Source organism: Ovis aries, chromosome 2 (assembly GCF_016772045.2).
Source record: "Ovis aries strain OAR_USU_Benz2616 breed Rambouillet chromosome 2, ARS-UI_Ramb_v3.0, whole genome shotgun sequence".
Classification (NCBI taxonomy): domain Eukaryota; kingdom Metazoa; phylum Chordata; class Mammalia; order Artiodactyla; family Bovidae; genus Ovis; species Ovis aries.
Window position 1 is genome coordinate 233,614,758 of NC_056055.1, and position 18,983 is coordinate 233,633,740.

At 40.3% G+C, this 18,983-nt stretch overlaps 1 protein-coding gene across 7 annotated transcripts in view; it reads left to right on the forward strand.

Moving 5' to 3' along the window:
* The window catches only part of DIS3L2 (DIS3 like 3'-5' exoribonuclease 2), a 357,732-nt gene that overhangs the window by 3,146 nt on the left and 335,603 nt on the right, over nucleotides 1–18,983 (forward strand). The gene's annotated exons all lie outside the window — the stretch shown is intronic.

Consider the following 18,983-nt stretch of genomic DNA (forward strand, 5'->3'; position numbering starts at 1 on the left):
GTATTTTCTACCATCACTTAGTGTTTGTATTGTCTTCTTTTGGTTTTCTCACTCCCTAAGTTTTATTGTAGTTAAGGAAACCTGCTTGTACCATTAGCAAGGTGCGTCTACTGTTTTTTTCCAATTTAGGGAAAAAAGGAATTGTAGAGATTAGGACTGAACACTGAAGTTAGTCAATTTGAAATATTTTTGCATTAGTATGACTGCCAGGGCACTAAATTCTGTGACTCTTTTTTTCTAATTGTAGTTTAAAAAAGTGCATAGTCTAAAATTTACCCTCTTGACCATTTTTAAGTGTACAGTTAACTGTATTTACACTGTTGTGTAACATTGCTCACCCTGTTTCATCTTAAAAAAACCAATCTCTGTACCCATTGAACAATTCCCTATTTCTCCTTCCCGCCAGCTCCTGGCAGTCACCATTCTACTTTCTGTTATCATGATTTCGACTACTCCAGATACTTCAGAGAAGTGAAATTATACAAGCTGTGTCCCCTGTACCTTCCTTCATATTCCTCCTCTGCACATGTCCTTCCTTCTCCCATCAGTCAGTTCAAATCCTGCCTGTCCTTTTCCCTCTCGTTATGGCATGTATTCGCCCATGGCAAATACCTGAGTTCCCCTGCACAGTTTGATGAAAAAGCTGTCAGAAAAGAAAAAGAACACATTAAACTTTTTAGCTTGACTGATTTATTTTGAGACAAAGATTTGTGCTTATTTGTGAGTTTTATTACTGCTCAGTGGTTTTGAAAGAATCGTATTTATACCACATTTTATAGTGTTCACCTCACAACGCTTACAGACCAGTTGATTTTAGGTATTGGATTGGAAAGGATTTTGAGGTGGCTCAGTATTTTAAGTACAAAAATGGTATAGCAAAGGATTTTCTTGTGTGGGGAATATTTGTAAACTTTTGTTTTCAGTTTCCACATTTATCTCAAACTTTGGTTTTCTGTAATGTTGACCAGCCTTAGAGGATCAACCTCATAGGATCCAAGTTGCAGAGTGTCCTTTTATTTTAACCTTCAGAAGTACTTTGTTTTCTCTGGGGAGTTTCTGTAGGAAATGAAGCTCGTTTTCATTCAAATACTGTTGAGCACATGTGCAAATCCCGCTATGGGCCTGGAATGGTTCTGTGACTCCCTCTGCGGTCTGGCCATCTGTGCCATTGTTGGTAATGTGAAGGATGCGCAGGCAGAATTCTTGTTATCTCTGTTAGACTGAGGGCGGTGGGAGCTACACAGGATGCTCCTCTGTGTTGTGTCACAAGAGGTAGAGGATTTGACAACAAGAGCTTTTCAGAGAGCATTTAATTTGGAACCATAGCAAGAACTGGATGCCCCAGAGCTGCAATTAGGTGATTAACTCATAGATTTAGTCAAGTGCAATCAACCACTAGTCCAAAAACACCCCCCCCCCCGTTTTAAAAAATTGTGATAAAACACACAAAATCCAAAATTTGCCATCTTATCCATTTTCCGTGTGCTGTTCAGTGGTATTAAATATATTCATAATGTCTTGCAGTCATCATCATTCATCTCCAGAACTATTCATCCTATAAAACTGAAACTCTTTACCCATTAAATGATGACTTATATTCTTCCCAGCCTCTGGCAACTATTCATCTACTTTCTGTCTCTGATCTTGAGTACGATAAGTACCTCATATCAGTGGCATCACACAGTATTTGTCTTTTTGTGCACGTGTTCTCAGGGTTCGGGCTTCCCTAGTGCCTGCAATGTGGGAGACCCAGGTTTGATCCCTGGGTCAGGAAGATCCCCTGGAGAAGGGCATGGCACTCCAGTATTCTTGCCTGGAGCATCCCATGGACAGAGGAGCCTGGCAGGCTATGGTCCATATGGTTGCAAAGAGTCGGACACGACTGAAATGACTTGGCATGCACTCACACATGAACCCATGTCTGATTTCAAAGTCCATGATCCTTCCACAACTCTGCATTGTGCATGCTAAGTCGCTTCAGACTCTGCGACACTGTGGACCATAGCCCATCAGTCTCCTCTGTCCATGGAATTTTCCAGATAAGAATACTGGAGTGGGTTGCCATACTCTCCTTGAGGGGATCTTCCCAATCCAGGGATCGAACCCTCATCTCTTAAGTCTCCTGCATTGGCAGGCGGGTTCTTCACCACTTGGAAAAGGGAATGGCAACCCACTTCAATATTCTTGCCTGGAGAATTCCATGGACAGAGGAGACTGGCGGGCTGTAGTCCATGGGGTTGCAAAGAGCTGGACATGACTGAGCAACTAATACTTTTTTTTACTACTACCACCACCTGGGAATCCCACCCTGAATCATCCTACTTCTCTGAGTCAGGTTCTGATTTCAGCATGAATGCTAGATGTATGAACATCAACCTAAGATCGAAAGGAGCCCCAAGGAAAAGGGCAAGTAATGAAGTAGGTGGATACAGTAGGAAGTCACCTGTTCCCTGTGGTTTGAAGAATCCTTCAAATGAAGGACAGTAACTGTTGGCATATTTAAGAGACTTGAGAGCTTGGGTGCCCAAACCAGGAAGAGGCAGGAAGTTATATAATGCTAACTGAGGAACTTTGCTGTCTCCCATTAGGCTTTGATGAGGAAGAGGTTTCTAGTGATTGTCTAGGTGCTGAGGGATTTGCAGAGAATCTCCAAACATTTCTGTGTAGTTTCATGTCTTTTAGAGAGCATTTCTCTGCGTAGGAATAGTTGCTTCTTTCTCTCTTTGCCATGGTCCGCCTTAGTCAGTTTCAGAGTGTTGAAAATATGAAACTGTAGTAGCAGTTGTACCAGGAAGGAGATAACAACACATGGTATTTTTGTTTAATCCAATTTAAGATCCATAATTTACATGGTGGTTATTCTTTTTAGTTATCTTACATTTAAAAAATGAAAATATATTTGCATTGTTCATGTATCTTTTGCTGCATTAAGACATTTGTTACCATGATTTACTGAATTTTGTCAGTTCAAATTAGTCTTGCTTAGTATTTTGCAAGTAAAGATGCTCTGTGAATTTTATAACTATACATTATTCGGGCTTCCCAGGTAGCTCATATGGTAAAGAATCTGCCTGCAATGCAGGAGACCTGGGTTTGATCCCTGGATTGGGAAGATCCCCTGGAGAAGGGCATGACAACCCACTCCAGTATTCTTGCCTGGAGAATTCCATGGACAGAGAAACCTGGTGGGCTATAGTCCATGGGATTTCAAAAGTTTGGACACGACTGAGTGACTAACACATACATTATTAGCAGGAAATACTTTTAATAATTGGACCATGAAGCATTATTAATTATTTGTTAAGACCATGTTTTTACAAAGCTGGTTTACTGAGATATAATCAACATATATAAACAGTACTTATAAAAAATTTGTAATTTATAAAATTTTGATAGATATATGTACTTATGAGACTGTCATCACAGACAGGATAGTGAACATATCCATCACCCCCAAAACTTTCATTACATCCTTGGCTCCTTGAGCCCCATCCAAGACAACTACTGATCATTCTGTAATTATATATTAATCTTGTTTGGTAGAATTTCCTAGAATGTTATATAAATAGAATCATATAGTCTGTGGTTATGCTTCTTTCACTTAGCATGATTATTTTGATATTCATTCTGTAGTATGTCAGTAGTTGATTCCTCTTTAATGCTGAATACTATTCCTTTGAAGGGATATACTGCAGTTTATTGATACATTCACGTATTGTTGGACATATTGGTCATTTCCAATTTTTAGTTGGTAACAAATGAGGTTGTTATGAAAATTTGTGTACCAGTCTTTCTGTATGGATATGTACTTTTATTTGTCTTGGTTAAGCACATAGAAGTAAAATGGCTAGATTATGTGGTAGGAACATACTTTTAAAGAAACTGTCAAAATTTTCTAAAGTGGCTGTACTCTTTTGCTTTACCACCAGCAGTGTATAAGAGGTCCAGTTCTTCCACATCCTTGCCAACACTTGGCATGGTCAGTCTTTTCAATTTTAGTCTTTCTTATAGATGTGGAATGGTATCTCATTGTGATTTTAAATTGTATTTCTCTAAGGACTAAGATGTTGTGTGTCTTTTCATGAGCTTATGTCCTTTCCATATAACTTCTTTGGTGAAATGGACAAAAAATGGTTTGTCCATTTTTAATTGAGTGTGTTTTCTTATCACTGATTTTTAGAACTTCTTTATATATTCTGGATGTATATCCTTTTTCAGACACAGGATTTGCAAATGTTTTCTCCTCAGTTCAATCCAGTCTCTCAGCTGTGTCTGACTCTGTGAACCAATGGACTGCAGCACGCCACGCTTCCCTGTCTATCACTAATTCCCGGACCTTACTCACACTCATGTCCATCAAGTCAGTGATGCCATCCAACCATCTCATCCTCTGTTGTCCCCTTTTCCTCCTGCCTTTAATCCCTCCCAGCATCAAGGTCTTTTCCAGTGAGTCAGTTCTTCCCATCAAGTGGCCAAAGTATTGGAACTTCAGCTTCAGCATCAGTCCTTCTAATGAATATTCAGGACCGATTTCCTTTAGGATTGACTGGTTTGATCTCCTTGCAGTCCAAGGGACTCTCAAGAGTCTTCTCCAACACCACAGTTCAAAAGCATCAATTCTGTGGCACTCAGCTTTCTTTATGGTCCAACTCTCACACGCATACATGATTACTGGAAAAACCATAGTTTTGATTAGACAGACTTTTGTTGGCAAACTGAAGTCTCTGCTTTTTAATATGCTGTCTAGGTTGGTCATAGCTTTTCTTCCAATGAGCAAGCTTCTGTTAACATCATGGCTACAGTCACCATCTGCAGTGATTTTGGAGCCCAAGAAAATAAGTCCATCACTGTTTGCATTGTTTCCCCATCTATTTGCCATGAAGAGATGGGGCCAGATGCCATAATCTTAGTATTTTGAATGTTGAGTTTTAAGCCAGCTTTTTCACTCTTCTCTTTAACTTTTATTAAGAGACTCTTTAATTTCTCTTCACTTTCTGCCATAAGGGTGGTATCATCTGCATATCTAAGGTTATTGATATTTCTCCTGGCAATCTTGATTCCAGCTTGTGCTTCCACCAGCCCGGCATTTTGCATGATGTACTCTGCATTTAAGTTAAATAAGCAGGGTGACAATATACAGCCTTGACGTACACCTTTCCCAATTTGGAACCAGTCAGTTGTTCCATGTCCGGTTCTAACTTGCTTCTTGACTTGCATACAGATTTCTCAGGAGGCAGGTAAGGTGGTCTAGTATTCCCATCTCTTGAAGAATTTTCCACAGTTTGTTGTAATCTACAGTCAAAGGCTTTGACATATTTAATAAAGCAGAAGTAGATATTTTTCTGGAACTCTCTTGCTTTTTCGCTGATCCAGCGGATATTGGCAATTTGATCTCTACTTCCCTGGTGGCTCAGACGGTAAAGCATCTGTCTACAATGTGAGAGACCTGGGTGTGATCCCTGGGTTGGGAAGATTCCCTGGAGAAGGAAATGGCAACCCACTACAGTACTCTTGCCTTGAAAATCCCATGGATGGAGGAGCTTGGTGCAGGCTACTGTCCATGGGGTCCCAAAGAGTCGGGCATGACTTAGCGACTTCACTTTCTTTCACTTTCCTCTGCCTTTTCTAAATCCAGCTTAAATATCTGGAATTTCACTGTTCACATACTGTTGAAGCCTAGTTTGGAGAATTTTGAGCGTTACTTTGCTAAACGTGTGAGATGAGTGCAATTGTGCAATAGTTTGAGCATTCTTTGGCATTGCCTTTCTTTGGGATTGGAATGAAAACTGACCTTTTCCAGTCCTGTGGCCACTGCTGAGTTTTCCAAATTAGCTGGCATATTGAGTGAAACACTTTTACAGCATCATCTTTTAGGATTTGAAATAGCTCAACTGGAATTCCATCACCTTCACTAACTTTGTTTGTAGTGATGCTTCCTAAGGCCCACTTCACTTCGCATTCTAGGATGTCTGGCTCTAGGTGAGTGATCACACTATTGTGGTTATCTGGGTCATGAAGATCTTTTTTGTATAGTTCTTCTGTGTATTCTTTCCACCTCTTCTTAATATCTTCTGCTTCTGTTAGGCCTATACGGTTTCTGTCCTTTATCGTGCCTATGTTTGCATGAAATTTTCTTGACAGGATCTCTAGTCTTTCCCATTCTGTTGTCTTCCTCTATTTCTTTGCATTGATCACTGAAGAAGGCTTTCTTATCCCTCCTTGCTATTCTTTGGAACTCTGCATTCAAATGGGTATATCTTTCCTTTTCTCCTTTGCCTTTTGCATCTCTTCTTTTCTCAGCTATTTTTAAGACCTCCTCAGACAACCATTTTGCCTTTTTGCATTTCTTTTTCTTGGGGATGGTCTTGATCACCGCCCTGTGCACAATGTCTTAAACCTGTGTCCCTAGTTCTTCAGGTAGGCACTCTATCAGATCTAATCCCTTGAATCTGTTTGTTACTTCCGAACAGAGTTCATGATGTGAGCCACAATCAGCTCCTGGTCTTGTTTTTGCTGACTATATAGAGCTTCTCCATCTTTGGCTGCAAAGAATGTAATCAATCTGATTTTGGTATTGGCCATCTGGTGATGTCCATGTGTAGAGTCGTCTCTTGTGTCATTGGAAGAGGGTGTTTCCTATGACTAGTGTGTTCTCTTGGCAAAACTGTTAGCTTTTGCCCTGCTTCATTTTGTATTCCAAGGCCAAACTTGTTTGTTAGTCCAGGTATCTCTTGACTTCCTACTTTTGTATTCCAGCCCCCTATGATGAAAGGACATCTTTTTTTTTGGTGTTAGTTCTAGAATGTCTTGTAGGTCTTCATAGAACCTTTCAGCTTCTTCAGCATCAGTGCTTGGGGCACAGCCTTGGGTTACTGAAATATTGAATGGTTTGCCTTGAAAATGAACAGAGATCATTCTTGCACCCAAGTACTGCATTTCGGACTCTTTGGTTGACTATGAGGGCTACTCCATTTCGTCTAAGGGATTCTTGCCCACAAGAATTTAATTTAATTTAATTCATCTGAATTAAATTCATCCATTCTGGTCCATTTTAGTTCACTGATTCCTAAAATGTTGTTGATGGGCTTCCCTGGTGGCTCAGAGGTTAAAGCGTCTGCCTCCAATGCGGGAGACCTGGGTTTGATCCCTGGGTCGGGAAGATCCCCTGGAGAAGGAAATGGCAATCCACTCCAGTATTCTTGTTTGGAGAATCCCAGGGACGGAGAAGCCTAGTAGGTTACAGTCCACGGGGTTGCAAAGAGTCGGACACGACTGAGCGACTTCACCTTCACCTTAAAATGTTGATGTTCACTCTTGCCATCTCCTGTTTGACCACTTCTAATTTACCTTGATTCATGGACCTAACATTCCAGGTTCCTATGCAATATTGCTCTTTACAGCATTGGACTTCTATCACCAGTCACATCCACAACTGGGTGTTGTTTCACTTTGACTCTGTCTCTTCATTCTCTCTGGAGCTATTTCTCCTGTCTTCTCCAGTAACATATTGGGTACCTACTGACCTGGGGAGTTCATCTTTCAGTGTCACATCACTGCCTTTTCATACTGTTCATGGGGTTCTCAAGGCAAGAATACTGAAGTGGTTTGACATTCCTTTCTCCAGTGGACCACGTTTTGTCAGAACTTTCCACCATGTTTTCTCCTAATTTGTTTTTATTCTCTTAAATGATGACTTTTGAAGAGCAGTTCTTAATTTTGATGAAGTCCAACTTAACAATTTTTTCTTTTATGGATTCTGCTTTTCTTGCTTAAAAACTTTCTTTGCCTATTTTCACAATAATATGTTTGTAATATGTTCTAGAAGCTTTAGTTTTAGATTTTACTTTTAGCCCTATATCCCTGGTGGCTCAGATGGTAAAGAATCTGCCTGCAATGCAGGAGATCTGGGTTTGACCTGGGTCAGGAGTATCCCCTGGAGAAGGGAATGGCAACCCACTCCAGTATTCTTGCCTGAAGAATTCCATGGACAGAGAAACCTGGCGGGCTACAGTCCATGGGTTTGCAAAGAGTCTGACAGGACTAAGTGACTAATACTTTCACTTTACTGTAGACGTGTGATCTACTTTCAGTTAATTTTTATACATAGTGCAAGGTAGGGATCAGAGTTCACTTTTAAGTATATGGAATCTGATTGTTCTAGAACTGTTTGTTGAAAAGACTATATTTTCACTAAATTCCCTTGTACCTAGGTTATACCACAGTTGAAAATTTGTATATGTTTTTGGTTCCATTTCTGGAATTTTTTTTGTTTTCATTCATCTGTTGATCTGTATTGATGCCAGTACTATGCTGATTTGATTACTAGAGCTTTGTAAAAAAGACTTGAAGTCAGACAGTGTAAGTCCTTCAGCTTTGCTGTTCTTTCTGCAGACTTTGGCTCTTTGAGGTCCTTTTCATTTCATATTAATTTTACAGTCAGCTTGTGAGCTTTTCATAAAACTCTGCTTGAGAATTTGATTCAGGTTGTATTGTATCTATCAATAATTTGGGGAGAATTGCCATCTTAATGTAATCTCTGTGGTTGTGGCATACAGGCTCAGTAGTTGCAGTGCATGGGTTTTAGTTGCTCTGCAGCATGTGGGATCTTAGTTCTCAGACCAGGGATTGAACCTGTGTCCCGTCCCCTGCATTGCAAGGCAGATTCTTAACCCCTGGACCAGCAAGGAAGTCCCCAACACAGCTTTTTTATATATGTCAACTGCTACATGCTTCTGATTCAGAGATGTAGACTTTAAAATTTCCCTTCATTCCTTAGTACAGTCTTGCACATAATTCATTTCTAGGTTTATTGATTGATTAATAACATTTTCTTGCATAGCACTCTTCAGTTCAGTCACTCAGTTGTGTCAGACTCTTTTAAGACCCTATGGACAGAAGCACACAAGCCTTCCCTGTCCATCACCAACTTCCAGAGCTTGCTCAAACTCATGTCCATCGAGTCAGTGATGCCATCCAACCATCTCATCCTCTGTCGTCCCCTTCTCCTCCTGCCTTTAATCCTTCCCAGCATCAGAGTCTTTTCCAATGAGTCAGTTCTTTGCATCATGTGGCCAAAGTATTGGAGTTTCAGCTTTAGCATCAGTCCTTCCAATGAATATTCAGGACTGATTTCCTTTAAGATTGACTGGTTTGATCTCCTTGCAGTTCAGGGGACTCTCAAGAGTCTTCTCCAGCACCACCTTTAGTTCATAGCACCCTTCTGTTCAGTTCAGTTGCTCAGTCGTGTCTGACTCTTTGCGACCCTGTGGACTGCAGCACGCCAGGCCTCCCTGTCCATCACAAATGCCAAGAGTTTACTCATACTCATGCCCATTGAGTTGGTGATGCCATCCAACCTTTATTAGTATTTGTGATTGCATTGCTTATTGTATAAGAAGTCTTAAATCTTGTGTTCATAAAATTCCTTCTGAAGAAGTCAGCATACTTTACGCTAATTCATTTATTGATTGTGTCAGCAGTCAGCTTACCATACCCTAAGAGTATCCCACTTTCTCAGGCATCTAGAATCCTGCTTCAACTTAAGGGTCATTGTATAATCTTGTGTTGTTGTAATGAAAGGAATGCTCAGATGACAGTGTTGTGGGCAGAGCCCAAGCCTGTTTCTTTGGGACTTTTTTACTTCTGGCTGCTAGTAGGAAGGAGTACATGTGATACTGTCTTTGCACTCACAACTGCCCACCACATGCAGAATTGGTCCTGACACTTCAAGTGCTCAACTGGACTCACTCTGATCTGTATATATCAGAGGAATTGAGAGCTGAGGTTTCATCCAGGATTTCATTATGTTTCAGTTGGTTAAAAAATAATTAATGGAAAAATGTCTTATTGTTCAAGTCACATCATTCTTCTTGCAGGGCTTTTAATTATTTTCAGCAAACCTTTTTACTATTTGGTTCCGACAACTGCCCTTCTTTCTGGAGCCCCCTGAAGTGATCACTGGTGGTTCTCAGTGAGTTTCGTCAAAGAGCACACACATGTCTTTTGCTGTAAACCCTCTCTATCCCTATGAGTTCCTTGCTGATGCAACTTCAGAAGAAAAGATGAAAATTAAGGCTTTCTAACTCCCTACCAGGTGACTGGGCTTCCCTGGTGGGCTCAGCGGCAAAGAATCTGCCTGCAGTGCAAGCAGACACAGGTTTGATCCCTGGGTCGGGAAGATCCCCTGGAGAAGAGATGGCAGCCACTCCAGTATTCCTGCCTGGGAAGTCCCATGGACAGAGGAGCCTGCAGGGCTATAGTCCATGGGGTCGCAAAGAGTCAGAGGCAACTGAGTGATTAAAACTGCCACCAACAGGTGTCTAGGAGTTATTTTCTAGATTTGAGTATGAATGGAGCCTCATTGTTTTTGATTTGTATTTTTTAATGACTAATGATGTTGGACATCTTTTCATGAACTTCTTGGCTATTAATATATCTTTTCTGAAAGAATGTCTATTCACATTCTTTGCCCATTTTTTCTTCCATTTGATTTTTAAGGTCAGCTTCTTAGTTTCTGTAAAAAAGTTGTGATTGGAATTCAGTTGTGCTTAGGTTGGATTTTTTGACTTATCTGACCTGTGCCCCATGCATTGGAAGCACAGAGTCTTAACTACTGCACCGCCATGGAAGTCTCAGTTCCTCAACATTTTGTGCTTTTGGTTGTTACTTAGAATTGATCTTTTATCCTCTCATATTTTAAAATTAATTATTGTGGGCATATAGGAATTTTATTGATAATTTGTTGTTGAATCTGCCTTTTCTGTCATTCTTGCTGAAATCATTAGTCTTAATAATTTGTGAGTTTATCCTTTGAGATTTTTCAAGATAGGCAGTCATATTATCTGTAAATATTGAAAACCTCTTGAATTACTGAACCAACTTGATTTATGAGAAAGCATAATTATTTTTAATCAACAAATCTAGACTGTTTTTATTATTAGTGAATAGAGTTAAAAAATAAATGTATATATAATGTTTGACAAAAGTAGTTCATGCTCTTATAAGAAAGAAAAAACCAAACATTACTAAAATGTATGCATTAAAGTGAGAATCCTTAGTAATCCTGCTTTCTGAAGAGAATGATCATTATGAATGTGCTGTGTCTGAGTGGGAGTTTCCTTTCTTACACTTTGGGAAGCAAAGGCAATTAAAGAGATGGTTCATTGCTAGACTGCTGGCATTTTTAGGATGGTGTAGGCCAGTGCCATATTTTATTTGAGAATTTAATCCCCTGCTGTTTTTGGAATGAAAATGTTACAAGAGAGTTGAATTTATATTAAAATAAGATGAAGGAAATTCTTCCATTTCTTAAAATTCTATGCCATTCTTTCCTTAATAGGCTCCATGCTCTTCAAGAACTATGAAAATAATTTATTTCCTTCTATCCTTTTTGCTTCTTAACTGAGGATGTTTCTTGTTATCCTGGGAGACCTCGAACTTAGCAGGAACGTATAAGGACTCTGTGTAAGGACCGAGACATGGTCTTGGCTTTTGCCTAGGATGCACCACACAACAGATCCACCTGGAGGAAATGGACTGGGCTGATGGTCGTTTAGCAGCAGCTCGAATTTGAAATGGGGGCTCATGTGAGAGGCCCTGACTAGAAATGGATGGATTAAACGTGATTCTACTCTAGAATGAGCTTCACTGACTGTGAAATTGGAATTCATAGGAGAGAGAAACCTCTTGAAAATGTTCCTGAGGTCTGCAGAAGGATGCACTCTTAGAGTCTCCTAGAGCTGATTGAAGGGATTCTAGCTCCTGGCAAGATGGAGATTCAGAGCTGGAAGAAACCTTAGATCTTCATCTTTATATCTGGCTTAGGCTTGTTCCAAGTACTTGAAGCTTTGGGGAATTGGAAAATAGGTTAGAATCTGCTTTCTAGAATCTTTGGGTTCTCAAGTGAAGTGAGGACTGGATACTGAGGAAGAGCAAATCAGAGAAAAATAAACACAATACTTAATGGGGGAGAACTGGGAATACATTGTTTTGGAGAAGCTTATTAGAGGTAGTCATTATATTCCTGGGGAAAAAATTTAGGTATTAAAAAATAATCGCAAATGTCTTATGTAAACAATTTAAAAGTATATACAAATAGAACAAAATTCTTTTTTACAAAATTTTCTAATTGATTATTCAGTTCAGTTCAGTTGCTCACTCAGGTCCGACTCTTTGTGACCCCATGGAAATTGATTATTAGTGGAATATAATAAAAAGACTGTTGACTTTTATATACAGATCTTCTTTATGATGGGATCCTTGTTCAGTCACTAAGTCACATCCGACTCTTTGAGATCCCATGGACTGCAGCACACCAGGCTCCTCTGTCCTCCACTATCTCCCAGAGTTTGCTCAAATTCATGTCCATTGAGTTGGTGATGCTCTCTAACCATCTGATCCTCTGGCGTCCCCTTCTCCTGCCTTCTGTCTTTCCCAGCATCCAATGAACTGGCTGTTCACATCAGGTGGCCAAAGTATTGGAGTTTCAGCTTCAGTCCTTCCAATGAATATTCAGAGTTGATTTCCTTTAAAATTTAGTGGTCTGATCTCCTTGCAGTCCAAGGGACTCTCAAGAGTCTTCTGCAGCACCACAATTCAAAAGCATCAGTTCTTTGTCACTTAGCCTTCTTTATGGTCCAGTCCTCACATCCATACATGACTACTGGAAAAATCATAGCTTTGACTAGATGGACCTTTGTTGGCAAAGTGATATCTCTGTTTTTTTAATACCCTGTCAAGGTTTGTCATAGCTTTTCCTTCAAGGGGCAAGTGTCTTTTAACTTCATGGGTGCAGTCACTATCTGCAATGCTTTTGGAGCCCAAGAAAATAGCTTTGTCACTGCTTCCACTTTTTACCCTTCTATTTGCCATGAAGTGATGAGACTGGATGCCATCATCTTGGTTTTTTGAACATTCAATTTCAAGCCAACTTTTTTACTCTTCTCTTTCACCCTCATCAAGAGGCTCTTCAGTTCTTCACTTTCTGCCATTAGAGTGGTATCATCTGGGATTACTTCTCAAATCAGTGAACCAGCAAACTTGCTTAGTCATAATTGACCCTTTGCATCCATGGACTGTAGCCTACCAGGCTCCTCCATCCATGGGATTTTCCAGGCAAGAGTACTGGAGTGGGTTGCCATTTCCTTCTCCATTACTACACCTAACCTACCTAACTGGGCTTTCCTTGTGGCTCAGTTGGTAAAGAATCCTACTCCAGTTTGGCTCCTGGGTCGGGAAGATGCCCTGGAGAAGGGAAAGGCTACCCACTCAAGTATTCTGGCCTGGAGAATTCCATGGACTGTATAGTCCATGGGGTCGAAAAGACTTTCACTTAACTTCACTTAACCTACCTACCTAACATCATAGCATAGCCTTGCCACCTTAAACGCATTCAGAACACTTACATTAGCCTTCAGTGGTGCAGAATCATCTAACACAAAGTCTGTTTTATAATAAAGTGTTGACTAGCTCATGAAATTTATTGAATGCTGTACTGAAAGTGAAGAACAGAAGGGTTGTCTGGGTCCAGAATGATTGTACGTGTATCAGTTGGTCACCCTTGTAAGAGTGTGGATGACTGCTTGCTGCAGCTCATTGCTACTATTCAGTATCACAGTAGATCATCTCCCATATATTACTAGCCTAGGAAAAGACCAAAATTCGAAGTAGAGTTTCTACAGAAACTGTGTGTCGCTTTCACACTGTTGTAAAGTTGAAAAACCTTCAGTCAGTTCCAGATAACAACCATCTGTGTTGTATTTGGACACTACTGAACTCATATTGTAATACTTTATCACTTGATTATGTTGGATTTTCTAGGTAGATGATGATTTCATTTATAATTGATCATTTTGTCTCTTTCCTAATATTTATATTATGCTTTTTGTCATATGGCAACAACTAGCTTCTTTAGAACAATACTGAATAACAGTATTATAGCTGGCAGCCTTTTCCTGTTCTCAGAATGCCTCTAGTGCTTTACCATTATCCGTGAATTATTTTCTGGCTGTTTGTCGTTTTTAACTTTTATCCTTTTTAAGCTTTACTTTTAAATTAGGCTCTTTGTTTTGAGATACTTGTGGAATCACATGCAGTTGTAAGAGAGAAGCACACAGAGAGATCCTGTGTGCATTTCACCCAGTTTTCTCTTGTTGAGCTATAGTATATCACAACTTGGAAACTAATTATCAATACAACTCACCCATCTTATTGCAATTTTACCAGTTTTATTGTACTCTCTGTCTCTGTATGTATTTCATTCTGTCACATCTGTAGTTTTGTATGATTACCACCACAGTCAAGACAGAGAAGAATCCTTGACTCGAGGGATCTCTTGTCTTACACTTTCATAGCCGTAGTCATTTCCCTTGCTCTCTGCCTCCCTGAACCCTGGCAGCCACTAAACTCTCTCTGTAATTTGTTGTTTCAAGAATGCTTTGTACATGGGACGAGATACGTAGTACATAACCTCTGAGACTGACTGTTTTCAGTCAAAGTGGTTCCTTTGTGATTTCTCCAGCTTGTTGCATGTAGCAGTAGTTTGTTCCTTTTTACTGCTGAGCGGTATTCCGTGGCATGGATGTACCATCACTTACTTAATCATTCACCTGTTGAAGGGCAGCTGGGTTGTGTTCACTGTTTGGCTGTCATGAATAAAGTTGCTATAAACATGCATAAGCAGGTTTTTATGTGAACCTAAGTTTTCAGTTCTCTGGGATAAATGGCCAAGAGTGCATATACCCTTTTTGTGCTTACTCACCCTCCCTCTGTCTCATCCTCTACACACAGGCACACACACATATATAAAATAAAAGTTTTCTTGAGCTTCTTGAGATTATTGTGCATGATTGCATACGATTACCCCTAAATACTTCGGTCAGTATTTTCCAGGAGTAGGGATATTTTTTACACACCTAAAGAAAAGTTATCAACTTAGTTCATTTAACACTGATACAACTTTGATCATCAGTTCAGTCTCTCAGTAGTGTCCGACTCTTTGCAACCCCGTGGACTGCTGCACGCAGGCCTCCCTGTCTGTCACCAGCTCCTGGAGTTTACTCATAGGCCCTCTCTTACAAGTTGTCAGCTGGTCCAGTAAAGTCTCTTTCAGCATCTTCCCCCTCGAGGATAGGCTCTGTTGAGGGGACACACGTGGCATTTGCTTGCCATATTTCTCTTGTTTCCTTTAATCTTGAACAGTTCTGTAGTCTTTTTTGTTTTTTATGACATGATAGGTTTTGAAGAAGACAGCCTTTTTTTCTTTTTAAATATGCTGTTCCTCATCTGGTTTGTCTGGTGTTTCCTCATGGTTAGATTCAAATTGTGCATTATTTTGGTCTGAGTGCTGCTGGGGTCCAGCCCTGGTGGATCCAGGGAATTCGAAGGTGGGGACGGTGTTGGTGTCCTTGGAAAAATACATATTTAATTACAGATATATAGAGAGATTAGAAACGGATAGTGTAGTATGAAGATTAGTGGAGAAAAAGAGGCTGAATAACTTGGATTACATGGAACAGCATCCATGCTCCAGATGGGAATGCAGCCAGAAAAACAGGGAGCAAGAAAGAAACGACATGGGGGAATCAGTCTTTCTGGAAACTGATCCGATTTCTTTATTTTTGGGTTTGCTTATATACCTTTTGTTACATATAGGGATGAATACAGGGTCACGTGGGGGTCAGCAGTCCTGACCTTTATCAAAATCAGGTGCTTCACATAAAAAGGTCTTAGGGATTTTATGATCCTTTCTTTCTGATAACCAAAAACTTATTTCTTCCAAGGGTGTTTTTTCTTAAACCAGGCACCACCCTCCAAATAAAGTTGCATTCCTATAGGGTGAGGGTGTAGTGAGTTACAATCAAGAAAGGAATTTATTTAACCCGAGGTTAACATGATTAATCTTAAAGGTTAATACTTATTTCTCCTATATGCTTAAAGGTTAATACTTTATTTCTCCTGTATGTTAGTTATATTCGTTATAAGGGCAGGGAACATGGAGATTTAGCAGCAAACATCAGCCCAACAAATGAAAATCCTTTTTTACCAATGTTCCCCTTAAGATCTATTTAGTCTTAAGATAGTGATAAAGTTCCATTTTTACATAGCAAGGACACAGTGATTTATAACAAAGTACAGTGATCTATTACAAAAGAGAAAATTCATTAACTCAAAAAGTCTAGTATTGCTAACCTTAAAAACTACTCTATTTCCTTTTCTATATTCCAGATACATTGATTAATATATTCCCAGGTGCCTAAGGATATGGAGGCCTGGTGGCAGTCATTGACTCAACAATGAGAAAAGCCCTATGCTAATTAAGACTCTCAAAATACTCCAAAACTCTCTGTGCTGTTTATGGTTGAGAGGTAGTAAACAATCATGTGCATAGTGGCAGGAGTATGGATAATCCTGTCACACAAGCTAGTCTGTCAGCAGAGAGGTTTGACCTGAGACATCCCTGTCCCACCCAGAGCAGGGAATTAGCAGCAATTATTGACACAACAAATGAAAAACCCTTCACCAATATAATTCCTAACCAACCCACTATACTAATAATTTCTAACTCCCCAAAAGAATTTGCCTTTAGTAAATCTAAAACATCTTGTGCCTCTCAGGTTGGGAGGCTGTAAACAATCACATGTGGCCGGATGAACCTATACAGGTGGGCTAGATAACCTTCAGAGGAGTCCCTAAGCTGAAACACTCTTGCCACGCCCAGGAATTTTTATTGCCTTGGAGCTGCACGTTTACTCCTTCTCCGAGAGAAACGGTTATTGGGGAGAGCCCCCCGTAAAGTCAGAGGTGTAGGTGAGAGCTTAAAACAGACTCTGGTTTTGGGGTAGATGCTTGGGAACAGGGGGTTTCCTGAGGCTTGATCACGCCCTTGCGTATGCCAAGCCTCCTTCCTCATGACCTTTGCCATGGGCAGAGTTCCTCACGCTGGCTCCTGGCAGAGTGCTACATAAGAGGTGTTGCTTCCTTGGCATAGATCTTATCATATCAGAAGAAAATTTCTTTTTAGTCCTAGTTACTAAGAAGTCTTAATTAAGAATGGGAGTTGGGTGCACATCGTTAGAGCTTGGAGTTGAGGCTGTTGGCTGGCCAGTGAATTCACAGATGTAGGTCGTGTACTGTGTGAGCGGCAAGAGTGACTGGCTCAGAGAGTGGAGTTTGATAGTAATCCTTGCTCCAACTAGAAAGAAAATGAAATGGATGTGGGACTTGATCAGTGCCTCTTGTCTTTTAGCTTGATGATAGCTTGATTCCATTGCATTAATTTACTGTATAGTGAATATGTTCTTAATGTTAGAATAAACGTTCTGTACCATGCATGCATGGAATATAATTTTTAACGTTTAAATGCTGGATAGATGTTTTATTTCATTTGGGTTTTGCGTTTATGTTTGTAACAGATTCTTCTGTAATTCTGTATGTGAAAGAGCGTGTGTTCTTTCTTTGTCACATTTGGTATCAAGTTTATTAATTATCCTTAGAGCATAAATCCAAAAGTTTTTTTAAACCCCTCTCTCCCTCCAGCAGTTTAAATGACACTGAAATTACCTGGCTCTGAAACGATCTGAACCCAATGCATTTTGGGGAGGGCTTGTGGGTCTTTGGCAGCATTTTCTAGTTTCTGTTCTGGTTAAAGATCTATATAGGTTTTTACCTCTTCTTGGGCTTCCCTAATGGCTCAATGGTAAAGAATCCGCCTGCAATGCAGTAGACGCAAAAGTTAATGCGGGTTCCATCTCTGGGTTGGGAAGATCCCCTGGAGGAGGAAATGGCAACCCACTCCAGTATTCTTTCCTGGAAAATTCCATGGACAGAGGAGCCTGGTGGTCTACAGTCCACGGGGTTGGAAAGAATTGGTCATGACTGAGCGGAGCAGAGCCTGCCTGAGAGGACTTCTTCATCTACAGAATTGATCAATTCTGCTTCGTGCAGCTACCCTACCCTTTGCTCTTTTGTGACTATAGTTATAGTCTACTGGAACTATTTTTGCTTATGTCTTTTTCTATTATATTCTGTGTCTTTTAAGGGGAGACTCTGTGTCATCTTTGCATATAGTGTTAGCACACTGCTTGGCTCCGTAGATTCTCAGATGCTTGTTGAATGAGTACAAGGTGTATTTAGAGGACTGTGAGAAAATTAGTTGAAACAGAAGGTTCTTACAGGAGTATGCAGGATGTTGAGCCAGGATGGGCCAGCAGAGATGATGGAGCAATTTGAGTGTTTGGCTGAGGAGTTCGGGTGTTTTTAGTTACGAGACAGATAGAGAACAGAGGCAAGAGGAGAGAAGGTCGTTTATTATTGTTGTGCTAAAGAGACTGGTTAAAATTTCATTATAGTATTAAAATTATTTTTAGTTTTTTAAAATCTTTTTGTGTGGATGCTGGTTTATCAAATAAAGATTGCTGCCAAGGTGAAATAAATAGCTTTATATTAATAATGTGTGCTTCATCGCTCAGTCATATCTGACTCTCTGCGACCTCATAGACTGTAGTCCACCAGGCTCCTTTGTCCCTAGGGATTCTCCAGGCAAAAATATTGGAGTGGGTTGCCATGCCTTCCTCCAGAGGATCTTCCCAACCTGGGGATCGAACCCCAGTCTCCCACATTGCAGGCAGATTCTTTACTGTCTGAGCCAGCAGGGAAGTCCATGAATGCTGGGGTGGGTAGTCTATCCCTTCTCCAGGGGAACTTTCTGACCCAGGAATCAAACCAGAGTCTCCTGCATTGCGGGTGGATTCTCTACTAGCTGAGCTACCAGGGAATGCTTATTGAGTGCTTACTGTCTGCCAGTTACTGCTCTGAGAACTTTGCATATATTACCTCATTTAATACTCAAGACAGTTCCACATGCTAGCTTTTATTACTGCCTGTTTTAGATGGTGAAACAGGCACAGAGACATCAAGTGACTTGCCGAAGGCCTCAGCTTTTAAGTGGTAGAACAGGATTCAAACCTGGGCTTTTTGGCTTCAGA